Source organism: Mobula birostris, chromosome 13 (assembly GCF_030028105.1).
Source record: "Mobula birostris isolate sMobBir1 chromosome 13, sMobBir1.hap1, whole genome shotgun sequence".
NCBI lineage: Eukaryota > Metazoa > Chordata > Chondrichthyes > Myliobatiformes > Myliobatidae > Mobula > Mobula birostris.
In genome coordinates, this window is record NC_092382.1 from 39073117 (window position 1) to 39089585 (window position 16469).

Sequence of the window (16469 nt, forward strand, 5' to 3'; positions counted from 1 at the left end):
AACTTTGCGTCACCCACTTCACATCCAAACCAAATGGTTGTGTTTGAGAACAGATTGAATGCCTGAGTTGAGAACAGAGTTATTTACACACAAACACATCTTGGGAATCAGAAATGAAAACGAGCTTGTTACAGTTTTCTCAGGTTAGGCAGCATCTGTGGAAAGAGAAGCAGTGTTAAAATTACAGATCAGAACTCGTTTGACGCGTATCAGCAGAAATTTGGGAGGGAGGTTGTAATGGTGAATGACAACGCTGGGAAGAATCGCTGTGTTCACATGTAGGGAAGTGAGGATTTGGACGTTTATAGATGGACTGAATGTGACATCCCTGGCTGGAACACAGTGGGTTCTGTTGTAACGGGGAACGCAGCTTTACTGTTGTTGTTTAAGGTGGCGGAGAGAAAGGGATTCCACGGGTAAAGAAAGAAAAATAAGATGGAAAAAGGGGGCTATGACGGGCACAGGAGCGTCTGATACAGGGGGTAGTGTGCAACATGACGTGATTGCTGTAGGTATTCGAATGATATGAATATTGCGGAATCCTACATATTTGTACCGCATTCTTCCGAGAAGTTAGCGAGGAGGAAAACATGATGGAGGAACGGGAGGCCTTCGTGATCAGGGCAAAGTCCTCGGTAGTAGCCACTGTTGCTAAAGCGCCCCAAATCTCACACAACCGCGGGTGTTGCAAGATATCGGGAAAAAATCTGTGGGCCGCGGTAATTCGGATGATATCGTTTGCTGCTACACAAAGGGCCGATAGGAAGCCCGACACACTGGTGCGATGTTACTGAGCAGGACCCCTATACCAGGAAAGTGACCGATATTTTCTGTACAAATGTGGAGAAGCGGGGGTGTGAAGGACAGGAAAACCTTCAGAAAACAATTCAGCGGTTAATCAAACAGCGACGAAAAGAGATCAAGCTGCGGAGGGACCCAGTAAAGGAACAGGCTGACGTCATGGAGAGGATTAGAGTATCAAAGGAAACAGTACTAAAGTACAAAACACTCTTCCTGAAGGGCTAGTGAGACTATACTCTGGTGTATCTCTACGGACTGAAGGTGCTTCTGCTGGAGCCACAGTGGATGCAGGTTCTCAAATTACTTTGCTTTGTAGATCCTGTTCCGACCGGTATCGGGCGCACTTACCATTGACGTCACTCAGTGCCCTGAGATTCCGGGGGTTAGTACTGATGAGTATCCATACAATGGTTACGTCTTGTTGAAGCTGGAGTTTACGGAGCAGATGTTGGAGTAACTGAGATTATTGACACACTAGTCTTGCTCTACCCGGATCCGATTGAGAAGGATGGAGCTTCTATTCTTGTAGGAACAAATACTGCCGATGTGATAATGCTCCTGAGAGCACGCGAGGAGAGAAATTGAAAGAAGTTTTTGTACTCCTTGTCCATTCACACTGTGTACAAAGCTGCTTTTGAGAAGGTGCCAGCTCCTGCGAAGTAGGATGATGAACGGATAGGAGGAACTCTGAGGTACACCCAGTCTGAACCTATTATCTTTTGTACTGGATGCAGGTAGAGTAACAGGAATCCCTGCATTTGCCGGAATGCTCGAGGAATAGAAAAGGGGATTAACTGAGGAAACGTTGGAAGGCGAAGAAACATTTTCTACTGAGGGGTCTGATTTTGATTTCTCCAATAGTAGCTGCCACACTATTAGAGCAACGGAGAACACGCCTTTCTGAGAAAAGTCTCGCTGGTTGCTTAGAGCGGAGTTTGAAGATGGGTTTCAGCATCTGCTGAAATTGCAGGAAGCTAGGTTTATTCCTGGAGCAGGTGGACCCAAGCCGCCGGAAGACACGAGTGATAGACATAGGGAGACAACCTCCAGTAGACAGGAAGGGTCAAATAGGGACATCAGTAGGGTAAACACTCAATCTTCCCGATCACCGTGAGTAGAGAAACACTCAATCTTCTGAATTGTCGTGCGTAGAGGACCGGAGCCATCAAATACTCCAGCTATCAGTCTTTCCATCCTGAATTATTCTCTAAACTACCTTTGCCATGTCTCCAATGCTAGCCCATCCTTTCAGTGTGTTCTATGTGCCACTTCTTTGCCCATTCTCCTAATCTGTCCAAGTTCTTTTGTAGCTTCTCTACGTCCTGCAGATTTCCTGCATCTCCACCTGTCTTCATCTAGTCCGCAAACCGGCCCGTAAGATCATCAACTCCAACATACAAATCATAAAGATATAAAGTAAAGGTATCCATCCATCAGTTGTATTGCATCCTGCTGTTCTATTTTATATTGTGCTACCCCAATTGCAATTTCCTTTTTGTTTAATCTGATATGCTTATCTTGTCCAGATTTTATTTTTATAACTTTTGAAATCATTTGTACTATCTGTATTAAACGATTCAGCTTTATGTGAATAATTTCAAATCGTTCATATTCGATCTTTCGTCAATCTGTTATTCATCTGGTTCTTTTAAGAAGGAGTTTAAATCTAAAGAAATTCTAGTGGGCTTCGTAGTCGCCCTGGATTATTGCATAAAACAACAATCAATGTTGCTATTATCATTATTATTTCGCTTGAGTTTGCACAATTTGTTGTGTTATACACGTTGTGTGTTTTGACCGTCCTGTTACCACGGTCCGTCAATGATTTCATTGTGTTTGTTGGATGCCCGCGGGAAAGTGAATTTCATTTTCGTATATCGTGATATATGTATATAGATCTGCTGTGTTGCAAAATGTACTTTCTCCTTTTAACTTTGAACCAGTTGGGCCGAAGGCTATTTTCCGCGCTGTATGTCTTAAAACATATGCTTTGCAAAAAAAAGGAAGAGTGGCCTATTAAACCACTGAAAGAGAATATAATCCAGTCCAGAATGATCAATCCGATACTCCCAAGTCCAGAGTGGTGTTAAACGCACGATGCTGAGCTCGGCGGCAGATGTACAGGTAAGAACGACGATGTAAAATGCCTTTTCAGTATAGCGACCGACAACGTGTCTGAATGGCACCGATGTAGTTCTGCCTACCCGACAGCCATGGCTGAGAAGGTGACACAGACACTCTTCACAGATTGCTCTTTCTCTTCAAACTCGGCAGCCTAAATCCGATGTGATGTGACCCGTTGTACTGCTCTCTGCTGTGACTAAAACAAAACCTTTATCTTTCTTGCGTTTTTCTCATCCTCCCAACCCATGCTTTGATCGCTGCAATAAAATTAGTGATTGCATTATCAAAACACCAAGTGTAAAAGACAACAGTTGTCAGGAGTGGGATTCGAACCCACGTCTCCAGGTGGAGACCAGAACACTCGCGTCTATTATGAAACGACTTTCTCGGCTTAAGTCTGGCGCCTTAGACCACTCGGCCACCCTGACAACTCTCTTCAAACCCACATGAACAGCTGTGTTTTACATAATAGAGTGAATGACTACTTTGGTAAGAGAGTATACATACACAACACACACTATATCGTGGGATTTGAAATGAAAATGGACGTGATGCCTTTTCTCAGCTTTTCCAGCATGTGAGAATTTAAAGCTCACAGCAGCACAGCACTGAAACTGGTAATGCACACAGTTTAGGCCATCTGTCACCAAAAGGATGACGAGGCTTTGGAGAGTGTGCAGAAGAGATTTAACAAGATGATACCTGATTTAGACGTTTTTTTGCGATAACGAGAGTTTCTACAAACGTTGGCTGTTTTTTCTTCTCTGGAGCAGCAAGGCTGAGTGTGAATCTGATAGACGTCTCTTAGGATTTTGGGAGGCATAGATGAAGGTAGAGCACACAGAAGCTCTCTCCATCCCAGAGGTGACATGTCTTATATTAAAGGGCATACATTTCAACTAAGAAGGGATTGTTTTGAAGAAGATGTGACAACACCCTATCACTCAATGTCGGCAAGACCAAGGACAGATTGTGGTCTTGAGGAGAGGGAAAACCACCGGTCCTTGAGCCAGTTTTCGTTGGAGGAAGTAATTTTAAATTGGTAGGTATTACTATATCCTCTATGTTCTTAGGGAACTGCGGGGATTCACCATGGCCTCAAAAACCTTGATGAACTTCTACAGATGTGTAGTAGAGTATAGATTGTCTGCCTGCATCACGACCTCGTACGGAAATAGCAATACATTTGAAGGAAAATCTCCAAAAGTTTAGCGGATTGGCCCAGTCCATCACGGGTAAAGCACTACAAAACATTCAGCACATCTGCATAACGCTGTCATCGGAAAACTGCATCCACCGCCAGAGGTTCTCACCAACCAGGACATTTTCTTTTTACGCTGCTGCCATTAGGTAGAAAGTAAAAAGATCCTCAGGACTCGCACCGACAGGTGCAAGAACAGTTTACACTCACGTCCCCATCCATTGAATATTCCGACAGCCAAAGATTTCACTTTAAACACTATTCTATATCGATTAGATGAGTAGAAAAGAGTACACAGTCGACGTTACGGGCCGAGATCCTTCTCCATGGAATTGTTTCTGAATAAATCGCTCACCCAGAAATCGGTGTGCGATGATCTGTTGTACTGTGATGAGCAGGGTCAAAAGCCACAATCTGTTCTACCGTTTTCCTAATCCACACTAAGAACCTACGTTTTGTTGCAGAAATAACATCACCTGGATTGAATGTTTAACAACAAAAGATGTCAGGAGTGGGATTCGAACCCACGACCCCAGCTGGAGACCAGAACACTCGCGTTTGTCGGAAGGATTTTCATACCTTGAGTCTGGCGCCTTAGACCACTCGGCCACCCTGACTGCTGTTGTGTTTGGGAACGGAATGAATGCCTGATTTGAAGGCAAAGTTATTTACACACAAACACACATATCATCCTGCTAATCGGAAATGAACGCGAGCTTGTTACAGTTTCGCAGGTTAGGCAGCTTCTTTGGGAAGTGAAGCAAAATAATTACAGATCGAAGACTCGTGAGACGCGTCTCAGCAAGAATTTGGGAAGGAGGTTTGCTGGGATGAATGAGAACGCTTGGAAGACTCATTATTTTCACATGTAGTGAAGCGGGGAGGAAACGTTAATAGACCGTATTGAATCTGAAAACATTGAGTGCGAGTTGATCATGACAACGTCAACAGAAACTGAACACAGTTCAATTATATCTCGCAACGCTGCTTTACAGATGGATGTTAGTAACTGAACTATAAAGCTCAATAGTCTGATGACTGTGGAAGAAAGTGAAGCTGCGATTAAGTTCACAAGAACGTAAGATATCGTGCAGAAAGGCCATTCGGTCCGCTGTATCTGTTCATCATTCTATCATGGATGAGTTATTACAGTCAGAATGTTGTTCAGGCTTGTAGGTCAATGTTTACTCTGATGGAGAGGAGACAGAAGCAGGGCGTTTTGCACTGTAGAGCAGCGGCCTTTCTGAAAGATGAGACGCTTAAGAGAACGTATTTCGCTCGGGTTTGCTAATCCTGAGATAAATGCACAGAAGACATTAAAGTAAGGCAGGGACAAGGGGGCGGCCATCGCCGGAGTGGAATGCTCCTCGCGGGATGTGGAAAGGCGGGGAGACTTCCATGGTTCCTGATAACAACAGCTGCGAGAAGTACACAGAGCTGCAGCTGGTAACAATCTGCAAGGTGCAGATTCTATGAGGTGTTTGAGTTGAATCTGGATGAACCCCGGTTCACTGGGGGCCGCAGGCGGGATGGACTAGGACATATAAAGTGGTAGATACGGTCAGGGTGCAGGACACAGGAAACTGGGTGACAGTCAGGAAGGGGAAAGGGTTTAGAGAGCCGGTGCAGACTATCCCTATGACCATCACCCTCACCAACACCTGGTTGCCGTTTGTGGTTGGATGATCTAGCAGGGGAAAGCCACAGAGGTCGGATGTCTGGCACTGTGTCTGGTTCTATGCCTCAGAAGGGAAGGGGAAGAACAGATTCCTGGATGTTATGTTGCTTCCCGGGTACCAGTGCAGTCGGAGCAGAGTGGTGGTAGAGGGAAACTGATTAGGTCTGGAATCCAAAAAGAAGCGTAGAGCTTTGAGACCTTCCTGACCATGGATGTCCAGTCCTTATATACTTCCATCCCCCATCAGGAACGTCTCAATGCTCTACGCTTCTTTTTGGATTCCGTCTAGCGAAATTAGTCCTTACTCCTAATAATTTCTCCTTTGGCTCCTCCCACTTCCTCCAAACTAAAGGTGTAGCTATGATCACCCGCATGGGCCCTAGCTATGCCTGCCTTTTTGTTGGCTTTGTGGAACAATCTATGTTCCGTGCCTATTCTGGTATCTGTCCCCCAATTTTCCTTCGCTACATCGACGACTGCATTGGCGTTGCTTCCTGCACGCATGCAGAACTCATTGACTTTATTAACTTTGCCTCCAACTTTCACCCTGCCCCAAGTTTACTTGGTCCATTTCCGACACCTCCCTCCCCTTTCTAGATCTTTCTGTCTCTGTCTCTGGAGACAGCTTATCTACTGATGTCTACTGTAAGCCTACTGACTCTCACAGCTGTCTGGACTATTCCTCTTCTCACCCTGTCTCTTGCAAAAACGCCATCCCCTTCTCGCAATTCCTCCGTCTCCGCCGCATCTGCTCTCAGGATGAGGCTTTTCATTCTAGGACGAGGGAGATGTCTTCCTTTTTTAAAGAAAGGGGCTTCCCTTCCTCCACTATCAACTATGCTCTTAAACGCATCTCCCCATTTCACATACATCTGCTCTCACTCCATCCTCCCGCCACCCCACTAGGAATAGGGTTCCCCGGTCCTCACCTACCACCCCACCAGCCTCCGGGTCCAACATATTATTCTCCGTAACTTCCGCCACCTCCAACGGGATCCCACCACTAAGCACATTTTTCCCTCGCCCCCTCTCTGCATTCCGCAGGGATCGCTCCCGACGCAACTCCCTTGTCCATTCGTCCCTCCCATCCCTCCCCACTGATCTCCCTCCTGGCACTTATCCGTGTAAGCGGAACAAATGCTACACATGCCCTTACACTTCCTCCCTTACCACCATTCAGGGCCCCAAACAGTCCTTCCAGGTGAGGCAACACTTCACCTGTGAGTCGACTGGGGTGATATACTGCGTCCGGTGCTCCCGATGTGGCCTTTTATATATTGGCGAGACCCGACGCAGACTGGGAGACAGCTTTGCTGAACATCTACGCTCTGTCCGCCAGAGAAAGCAGGATCTCCCAGTGGCCACACATTTTAATTCCACATCCCATTCCCATTCTGACATGTCTGTCCACGGCCTCCTCTACTGTAAAGATGAAGCCACACTCAGGTTGGAGGAACAACATCTTATATTCCGTCTGGGTAGCCTCCAACCTGATGGCATGAACATCGACTTCTCTAACTTCCGCTAAGGTCCCACCTCCCCCTCGTACACCATCTGTTACTTATTTTAATGCACACATTCTTTCTCTCACTCTCCTTTTTCTCCCTCTGTCCCTCTGAATATACCACTTGCCCATCCTCTGGATTCCTCCCCTCCCTTGTCTTTCTTCCCGGACCTCCTGTCCCATGATCCTCTCATATCCCTTTTGCCTATCACCTGTCCAGCTCTTGGCTCCATCCCTCCCCCTCCTGTCTTCACCTATCATTTTAGATCTCCTCCTCCCCCTCCAACTTTCAAATCCCTTACTCACTCTTCCTTCAGTTAGTCCTGACGAAAGGTCTCGGCCTGAAACGTCGACTGCACCGCTTCCTACAGATGCTGCCTGGCCTGCTGTGTTCACCAGCAACCTTGATGTGTGTTGCTTGAATTTCCAGCATCTGCAGAATTCCTGTTGTTAGAGCTTTAAGTTCCTCGGCTTAAACATCACCGAGGATCTCATGTGGTCTGTACATACCGGCTGTGTGGCGAAAACGGCACAACAGCGCCTCTATCACATGAGACCTCTGAAGAAGTTTGGGATGGGCTCCCAAATTCTAAGAACTTTCTACAGGGACACAATGGAGAGCATCCTGACTGGCTGCGTCACTGCCTGCTATGCGAACTGTACTTCGCCCAATCGCAGGACTCTGACATCCCGGTGCGTCTGTAGATATGATCTTCCGACTCTTCAGGACATTTACAAAGACAAGTGTGTACAAAGCGTCCGATGGATCTTTGGAGACCCGAGTCACCATGACCACAAACTGTTCCAGCTGCTATCATCCTGGAAACAGCATCACAGCATAAATGCCACCTCCTTATGACAAAAAAAAAAAGCCATCACGTAGGCATTCTAGACATTCTCACTGTTGGAATCCAGCAACAACATGATTTTCCCGGTCTTGCAGAATATTTAAATCCCTCATGACGATTGTTATATTACCTTTTAGGCATGGAGGTAGTCGGCAAGCCTGAGGACTCCAGCCTCCTGCCTCCTGCCAAGCCTCGCCTCTAGCCTCTAGCCTCTAGCCTCAAGCCTGAATACTCCCGCCTCCTGCCTCCTGCCAAGTCTCGCCTCTAGCCTCTAGCCTCAAGCCTGAAGACTCCCGCCTCCTGCCTCCTGCCAAGCCTCGCCTCCAGTCTCTAGCCTCAAGCCTGAAGACTCCAGCCTCGTCCTTGCCTAGTTCTGGGGTCCAAGCCACAGGCCAGACCCAGGTACTCTCTGGCTCGGAGTCCAAGCCCGGGCTACTAGCTCTCTTGTCTAGTCCTTTTCCCGGTTCCCGGCTTTCGTGTCCATGACCTTGCCCTCACCCTGTATCCTAGTCCTGTCCCTAGTACTTCAAGTGTCTTGCACTTGGGTCCGTTCCTAGCTACCTCCTTATGACAAAAAAAAAACATCACGTAGGCATTCTAGACATACCCACTGTTGGAATCCAGCACCAACATCATTTTCCCAGTCTTGCTGAATATTTAAATCCCTCATGATGATTGTTATATTACCCTTAAGGCATGGAGTTCTATCTCCCGTTGGAATTCGTATTCCACATCCCTACTCTTGTCTCTGGGGTCTCTCTAAAAATCATATCAAGGTGTTTTACCCTTACAGTTCGTTAGCTCTATCCACAATGATACAACGGCTTACGACCTCTTTCCAATGATATGATTTCATTTTTAACCAATACAGCAACACCGCCCCGTCCACATTCTTTCCTGGACGTTTGCTACAACGTGTATCACTCATATTAGTCTTTCCACAGCGTACACACGAATGCCCATATGTGGCTCTGCTAGAACTTCTTCTACAATACCCAGTAAACGACGCGCATTCAAATATAACACATTCAGTCCATTTCAATTTCGCCCGCGTTTTTAAGTTGCAGCTCATCTTCTTGATAGCAATTTTGCTGCATCGTCAGCCTTTCCTTTCTAACGGTCTCGTTACACATTGTCTCTGTTTCTCAAACAACTGCCGCATCTTCAGGACTACCACGCCGGTTCCCTGCCCCATGCCAAATTAAGACAAACTGATCAGAAAAACTCGAGCCAACTTGCCCGCTAGGACAGTAGACCCCAGGGGTAACTTGTCGTACCCTCCCCAGAATCTCTTCCACAATCTCAAATACAATCTCATTTTGATCGTTATTGTGAATGAGAAAAACGGCAAAAAAAATCGCCCCCGTGGTCGAGGACTCCAGGGATAATCAGCACTCTTCAAAGATTGCCTGTCTGACGTAAATGGTCGCGTAACCAGGACCTGTGATATACCGCATCTGCTCATAGGACCATCCTCCACCTACTCCCACATCTACACTGATCCTGATCGGTGGGGTGGAGGAGGAGCAGTGGGCTAAGTAGGTGGACTAAGCATAATCAAGAGTGACCTGCAGGCCAGCAGAGGAAAGGGGCGACTTGCATCTCTTTTATTTGGTTTATCTGGACAAAAATAATTTGGACATTGTTCAGTGGAGAAGTGGATAAAGAGCCGAAAGCATGAAAGGAGGTGCCGCTTGTATTCAATGGTGCAGATGATGGAACACACGAGGAAATATAATAATATCGAGTCTACGTCAGTTACAGCTTTACGCAGCAGCCTTTTGTTTTGATCTCGCATATTGATAATGGCATATCAAATATAATTGTGGAAATAGCATGTATGCATATAAACACACATTTAACATATTTAAGCACTTAAGCGTATTGTGAAGAATGTTCCCAATAAATGTTCAGGTTTGTTTTGATTCAACCTGGCTGTGTACAACAACAAAGAGAATTAATGCACATCACAAATCAGATCAATTGCAGTCAGAAATAGCTGTAGTTAACCCGTTGCAGTTCGGCACATCCAGAATTATGGAATAAGCCATAAATTTGTATATAAAACAAATAAAACGCTATTCTTAAAGATCTTGCAATGATTTGTAAACATTGCTCTCAAAGAAGAAAAGGAAGAGTTCTCTGTAAACGGGGACGGATGAGAAGCACAGCCTTGATGCATCTGTACAAAATCTCAGCTGCTGACACTCAAACGCATCTCTCCGACCTCATGGAGAGCCACTCTCTGGATTGGAACTGCAGAACAGCGGATATGAAACAGACACATTGAGTGTAATGCTGGAACTTCAGTAAGATTACAGGACCTTGCATTTAATAAACGTAATGTTCTACATTTTCAAAGTTTGTCACTCCTCACGCTGATGTTGTCACTGGATCTCAGCTCACTGAGCTGAGATGATGATCTCACTGCAGGCCAAGTTGCCGACGTCATTACTATTCAAAGCCCACAGTTGACCATGATGATAATGTCGTCTCTTGAGCCATAACAGTGACTACAGTGATAATGTTACAGCGTGTCCTGGTCATTCACTGAAATGCATTCCTAAGACACCCATATTTTAAATTCTACTTCTCTGCATAGAATTCAACTGGAGATTTATCCAACTCCCCGAGAGTTCCCTTCTGTCAGCCGATCGCGATTACCTAGATCAAAGGCACCATAAATGCAACATTGTATTTTGTACGTTACTGCCCCATATGACAGTGTAACCAGCAAGACAGGTGGACAATTATTCCAGGTGCTACTGTCCTGCTGCTTCACCGCTAACCTGAAATGCAGGATCACCGCTAAACCCATATATCGGCTTTTACCTTAAAAGTGCAACTGATGTGCCGTTATTCTGATGCCAATACAGTAGATTGCAATTTGTCAGCATGCATCTGGTATGGTTTCTGTATAGCTCATCCTGTGCACAGCAGACTGGAAACTATATGAAATGATCACCAATAGAAAAACTTGTTTTATAGCCCGGACGACGCAGCGAAGGGATTAACAATGCAATAATGTAATTTGGTGGCAGAACCGTTGACGATTTTAACTTTAGCCTTTGCGTAGCAGATGCAGTCTCCCCGTGTGTAGTACAAACGAATACAGAGAATAAATCATAATCAGCATCTTCTTCACTACACCTGGTGGTGGAAATAAGCAAAACGGAAGAGACTTCTCACCCTGCGCGACGGGACACTATTTAGACAATAGAACCGTGTAAAGGGATTGGTAATCCAGAGCGATCTGAGGAAAACCCTTTTCCAACCATTTGTCAGAAGGGATTTCAAACGTACTGTAAAATGATTAGTGGTGGAGGATGATTTTGCACAGTAGATTGAGGAAGTTCCCAGATAGGAAACAGGCAAAGAGTTTGAACGTCTGGAAGGTTACAACTATCAGAGGCGCAGTTGATTTATTAAATGGACCCTAGGCAATACTAAATAAAGCAGCCGTGAATCTTAGAAGCGAAACACAGACTGTACACAATCAGACCCAGAAAGAGGTTTAAAATCACGTTAGAAGATAATATATAAAAGAGCTAAATTGAATTCGTGCACAAAGAGGACAACATGTAGTGAGGGAGTGTTTATGGGTTCAATATCCATTCAGAAACCAGATGGAAAGAAGCGATTCCTGTATTATCACTGCAGATCCAGGCACATGACTGACCAGACTTACAGCGCCCCTACTGATCAAATCCCACATCGCTAACCGCAGTGATAATTTCACTGCATATCCAGTCCCATCTCTGTCCACACGGAGAACTAAGCTGCTTGCCCAGTTCCAGTATGTTCTACACTCGTAATGTCGCTGCTACTCCAACACCGCCACTGACAATGCGAAGGTCTGTTTTCAAACACGTCACTCTGCAGAACTATTCGACCAGAGATGATGTTCAACTATCATTGATCCCATTGTCACGGGTTACGAAGGGCAAGTGCGACAGCATTCGTAATATCCTGAATTATTAATGCCCGCTCACATGCAGCAAGTATAAAGGCTCACCCCTCAGCAAGATACAAAACTGCACAGTCAATATCTCAATATTGGTATCATTGATGGGATTTCTAGCAAATGAACATAAACCGTAGAGGGGCCCCTCTCTACCAGTCCGATCAACCCGGAGCGTCCACAACCGCTGTTAACACCCGGGACATCTCAGATCTCAGCTCTGCCACCATCTCCTTTACCATTCCCCGGGTTGGGCTGACCACGGTCACTTCACCACAAGGGGCTACTACCGAGGACTGTACCGGCTGACGGAGTCCTCCCGCGCCTCCGATGTGTTCTCCTCCTCCCGCACCTCTCTGATCAGCTCAGCATATGAGGGAGGGGGCGCGTTTCACGGGACTGTAGGAGACCCCAAACAATCATGAGCTGAGGCTCGGCGCCCTTGGCTATCTGGTCCATCCTTTACTTATCCACCCCAGCCGCCTGAATGAACCTCCCCCACCCCCCGGTGCCGCGAACAATTCAGCTGCCTCTCCAGCTTCTCCCCATTCTCCTGAAGCATGTTTTAACCCCCCCCCCCAAGCTTCACTGGGGTCCCTGTCGGACCAAAAGCGCTCTCTAATGCGTCTAGATACTCAGCAAGGGGAGCAGAGGGTTGGTTAATTTTCACGGCTCTCACTACATCAGCCGCCAACACCTTCAATCCTTCGACCAATCTTTTCGTCATCAGAGCACTGGCACTCATCTAACAACTGAGAGGTCTGTTCCACCCGCGTCTCACACTCCTCTTCCCTCTCGGAGATAGGGATTATTCCAGAGAACATTCTTAGCTTCCGGCGGGGCTCTGTGCCTGTGCACTGGGCCACTTATTCGCCAGGGAGGTAAGGGCTGATGACAACTCAGAACCGTCACTCTTCACTGGAGGACGGGGACTAATTAAACTTTCCAATTCCGACCACTCCTTCCCCTCACTCCTCAGAAAAGATAAAACCCTGTCTCTGAAATATCCGCCCCCGACTACGGGCAACTCAGCTTGTGGCTGAGTCCGCACGGTTACCTTCTCCTCCTCCCTGGTAGTATGGGCAGGTCATGGTCCCGCTACACCTGGGGCACCGATAGACGCTCGTGTTCGTCTAGGGGAATCAGACATGGGCCCCGCAATACTGGGTAATCACGTCTGTGTGGATGCTGTTTAATGTACCGCCAAGTTACAAACCCACAACACAAAATATCAGACAGTACACCATATGCAATTAAGTGATTGAAGTTCATAAATCTTAATCTGAATATAGGGTTAGGAAGAAAATAATTTTAGAAAGCCCGATTCTGGGAAAAGTCAAAACTGCACGTTGGGGCACACTTAGTCGTCATTCTTCCACCATCAATCTCCTCCGAGCGTCGTCGACCTTCCGACCGTCTGAACCCAGTCCATTCCGTTCCGTGGTCTACCAGCGCACTCCACACGCCTCTTCTCTCTTCATCTCTCCTCGACAAAATACCGCGAGAAACATCCTTTCAGATTCACAAGACAGAGAAACAATCTCTGATTGGCGAACATGCATACCACAGTCTTGTTATCTCCAACCATAATCCAAACATTGTGGTTACAGGGAAACTGTGACCTCAGCAGTGAACAATACAGAGAAGCCATTGTATTAGTCTTAGAAGCGAAATATTACAGAAAAGCTATTGAATTAGAAGTGAATCGTTACAGCGTGGTGGATATATAACTGCTGTAATCTTTAACACGTGTACAACACCTCCTTCGTGTGTAGACATTTCGGCGTCGAATCAGAAAACAATAATAAACGAATTTGAACATAGCGGAGAGAAAAAAAAATATCCTTTTGGAATACTGACAAGTATTGCCTTCACATGTTTGAGGGTGGAGTTGCAAAGGTCCCGGGTATAGTATCTACACTGTTAAACATGCTAGTAACTGAATAATATCATGGGGCATGTTTATGGCAGCAGAGAAAAGAGTGACCACGTGCTATGAGAAAGTGATAAACCCCGGATAGAAGCCGGTGTTGGGATTACTGCCTATAATGTTCTTTCTTCTGACTCTTCGATTGTTGCTGCATCCTTCCCAGACTAAGCTGGGGCGGGGAGGGGATGAATGGTTGTAGACTGTGGAGGAATTTGTTCAGAGTTCCTCACGGGTGACTTCACAAATACGCACAAGTGTAACAAAATTTGTTCCCTGTTGCTAATCCCCTTGCAGTAAACGCGATTCAGTACCAATGTGATCCCAATACCGTCTGGATTTACTGGCTCAGATCGCTGGTCTCCTGTCCTCATGTCCCTCATTCTGTCCCCATTCTCTTGTAGTCTCGTCACCTGTCATCTGCAACATTGCTCAGCATATTTCAACACCTGACGCTTACAAAGTGGTGCATATATGTAGGTTCTGCCGGAACCCGAACACTATCACATTTAATTCTAGGGACAGGTAAAAAGCGTAGGGAAACAGAATACGTCAGAGTTATATATATAAAAAAAACAACTGCGTCAACGTGCCCTAAAGAGATAAAGACACTTCCGGAACTCAAAATCAGTCAAAAATCTGGTATCATAAAGGACATTAAAATAATTTGTGTTTTCCCGATTGCAAAGCAGCTGAATCGATGGAGTACATTCAAGAAATAAAATATGAATTAGGGTAGAGTTCAGAGCTGCACGAAGTGTCGAATACGCCGGAGTAACTTCATCATGTCTAAAACTCTGTAAATATCGCAGCTCAGGGACACTCAAGTTTATCGCTCATCACAGCTTACTAACCCTGCTCAACAAAATGCAAACCCACTGAGAGAGCCAGACGGCCTACAGATAAATGTCGCACTGTAGACATAAAATTCAATCAAGCACTGGTCTAACAGCGCGTTAAAATTAGTCATTTCCAATACAACTGTAAATACAGAACTAGAGCTATTTGCATTGTCTTCTGCGCCAGTGTTCAACTGGTAGAGATACAGACACAGACCCAAAGTCCCCACTCACGGGGCTAGGACAACAGTAACGGCAGGGTTGCCAAAGTCAGTGTGGGTTCGGGAAACGGTAAACAGATTGAAAAACTGGGAACTGATGAATGTGGTGTTGGTGGAACTGATAAGACCTGGGATTGTGGGTAATGTAGTTGTGTGCACTGAGAGTTAGAAACAGTTTGACGGCAGAGAGAGAAGGATGAGGAGGCGGAGCTGAATAATTCTGGCGCCCAACAGCAACTCCTTTAGTTGCATCTTCGGAAACAGCTCTATTTCCATCTTTGATATCTCTATTTTTCCCTTCAGGGTTCTTTTGAAGACCCGGACATGGAGTTACAAGCTGACTTCTGTTCTTTGCGGGAATGGGACCTGTTCTCGGGGTTCCACAACTGGCTGTTATTCGGCATGCCAAAGGCTTGGCCTAAGATTTCGGCTCCTATTCAGAAGCCTCAGATCTCGAGGAACTGGAGACGGGAGGATCAAGGGTCGGCGTATGTACAGGAGACCCGTGTGTCGTTGGTGGAGTCGGAACATCTGTTTTGTACCTGGTGACCCGGAATCTTTGTGATCTTCTGGCACAGAGCTTGAAAAAAAGCGACGTAACGGACTTTTAACATCGAAAACTGCGAGTTGTTTGTTATCTTTCCCCACTCGCTGGAAAATGGAGTCACCTCTTTCTTCCTTATTAGGAGAGAGAGAGCCTGAACATGTCGATTTATCGGGTGAACGATGTAGTCTTTAGGGTAACTGCTAGTCTCTGCCTTTGCTATTGCTTTGCTCACGCTTGAGCGCTGATGGCGGGTGCGCTATATTTTGCCGGTGGTGGGAGGGGGATTGTTGCTCGCTGCTGTTTATGCGCGGGATGGAGGGGCGCTGGGGAGACCTTGGGGTTCTAACATTTAACTGTCGTTGATTCTTGGGTCACTCCTCTGTTTTTCATGATGGTTGCGAAGAAGAAGTATTTCAGGATATATATTGCATATATTTCTCCGTTATTAAATTGTGCCTTTGAACCTTTGAATAAATGGATCGTTCAAATCTGGGAAGCTGTGACCAGAAGCGTGACAAGGGGCTTGCTCTGAGACCACAGCTGTTCACGGTGTACATCACTGAGTTTGGATGTGGGAGTATATTCATGACTCTGCTGTTACAGAGCTGGGTGGCAGGTCAGTAGTGAGAAGGATGTAGAGCGGGATGGGATGCAGACAGAAGTGAACGACTGAGTGTGTGGCACATGTAGAGAATGTGGGGAAATGTGAGACTATCCATTCTGAGAGGAACAGTCTCGGTGGCATAGTGAAATTTACAGAGGGACCTGGGATCCTCGCAAGGAAACGTCTGCGACTTGACATTCAGGTACGGCAGGTA

General features: G+C 46.1%; 2 non-coding genes across 2 annotated transcripts; both read right to left on the bottom strand.

The window, feature by feature from the left end:
• Positions 1–3237: 3237 nt before the first annotated feature.
• trnal-uaa (transfer RNA leucine (anticodon UAA)) lies at positions 3238–3353 on the bottom strand. The gene is made up of 2 exons: positions 3316–3353; positions 3238–3283 (listed from the first exon to the last, which is right to left on the bottom strand). It is a non-coding gene; the product is annotated as a tRNA-Leu (tRNA).
• Positions 3354–4629: 1276 nt separating this feature from the next.
• Positions 4630–4743, bottom strand: trnal-caa (transfer RNA leucine (anticodon CAA)). The gene is made up of 2 exons: positions 4706–4743; positions 4630–4675 (listed from the first exon to the last, which is right to left on the bottom strand). It is a non-coding gene; the product is annotated as a tRNA-Leu (tRNA).
• Positions 4744–16469: the final 11726 nt, after the last annotated feature.